The sequence below is a fragment of the Aulostomus chinensis genome, chromosome 15, assembly GCF_037954235.1.
Source record: "Aulostomus chinensis isolate RoL2024-O1b breed Wild chromosome 15, RoL_Achi_v1.0, whole genome shotgun sequence".
In the NCBI taxonomy this organism is placed as follows: domain Eukaryota; kingdom Metazoa; phylum Chordata; class Actinopteri; order Syngnathiformes; family Aulostomidae; genus Aulostomus; species Aulostomus chinensis.
The window spans coordinates 26,892,099-26,893,983 of NC_141334.1; positions in this window are offsets into that span (position 1 = coordinate 26,892,099).

A 1,885-nucleotide genomic window follows, 5' to 3' on the forward strand; every position below is an offset into this window, starting at 1 on the left:
ATCTAGGCAAAACAGTTGTGTTCTGGCTCTCCATGATGGATCGAGCAAGGCTGATCTTCATGATTGATTTTGCTGTGAAAACAAACAACTTCCAGGTCTTCCATCACTGCAATGGCGCCATGGCAGATCTGTTCTTTGCCTATGATGGCCACAACTACACCAGTTAATCTCTGAACTCATTCCACTAATGATCAATAAAAAAATAAGTGGGACGTTATTTGTAGTACTGTTGTCACCATACTGGATTTCACACTTCAATATGATATTTTGAAAAATATTGATATTCAATTCGATACTACGCAACCACTCAGAATTTAGTGCAAAAAAAAGTTTTTTATTTAAAGAAAAATAAAGAACTTTATTCTTGAGGTAGAGAACTTTTTCAAGTTATTCTTTACACATTAACAGTATGAAAATAAATTTTTATATATGTACCGACCGTCAATTAGCTTTAGCTACAACTCGCTAACAAGACAACACGTTACAGTAAACACCGATAGATGTGATAACTCTAGGCAACACATACTTCAAGTTATACTGTTACCAACCTCTGTACCTCTAAATCTATACAGGTCCGGTGTCTGTCTTGGAGGAGCTTTGCTGCATTTGTCGTGTTAGCTCCTTTTGTCGGCTCACTTCTGTTGCATCTCTTGCAAACAGCACTTCTACCGTTTTATTTATTAAAACTGGTTGCGAAGGTCCTGCAGACGCCATCTCATGGCAGCTTACACATGTAGAGCGACAACACTAAAAACAATACAGCAGCGGTGTTTGTGTGAGCGAGAGTCCGTCTCTACGAGGCAGGAGGGGAGGGGCTGCTGCACGATGGCTCGCGCATCGGGGAAGCGCTCTGCTTGTTTGTGTGTGTGTTGGCGGCGACAGTGCATGTGTAAACCAAGGAGGCAGGGAGAGTATCGATACTATGGCAAAGTCATTTTGTACCGTTTTCATTTTTCAAAATAGATATTTAATCGATAAATCAATATTTTTGACAACCCGAATTTGTAGTATAATCTTTAATTATTATTTTTCATTTCCTGCAGGTACCTGACCTGGTTTGACGCCTTTCTCACAAACATTAATCTCTCCCACCCTGGTGCTCTTGATTACATCAAACGTGGAGCCATAGCTGTCGCAAGATCTCTCATTCCAGGAGTTCTCACAGCAGTGGACAAGACCATGGAGGAAACATTCATGAAGTCTGCCAAGTCTTCAGGTATGTCAATGTGTGGACACAAATATAATCACCTTTATTTAATTACAGGCTCATGTTGTTTGCGATGTTTAAAAACCAGACTTCTTCCTCTTTACATTGCAGGTGGGCACTGGGTCTCTTTAACAACTGCAGTGCACACCAGAAGTGGTGCTGGACAACCTCTGCCCGAGCTCAGCTCTATGAGCTTACTCTAGATATGTGCGGCGTGATTGACAACCCTGACATGCTGAAAGCCGGCAAGCACTGTGACCTAGAGCCTGCCCAGATCAGAGAGTCTGAGGAGGCAGTGCAGACCGACCTTGCTGCCAAGGATTCACAAACCTCTGGAGAATCCCTGACAAAAGCCAACTGTACTCCCTGGCATCTGGGGCTCCAATTGATCCTGAGGTTGAGGTTGATGTGCTGTGGGCTGAGGCTGCTGGCAGCACTGCCAAGCAGCAGTGTATCCAAAAGCACTTTGTTTCCACAAGGAAAGAGTTCTTGGTTTGCCATGAAAGAAAAATGCTCATTTTACAAACCCCCAAGCTCAAAGACGATGGATCATTGTAGCAAGAGGGTCGAAATTAAATCAGCGCAGGGGAAGGTGAATATTGTAAAATACAAAAAAATATACAAAATACATTCTGTAAAGGTTGGTTTTATTTACCCCTTTCTCATTTCTTTATCTCC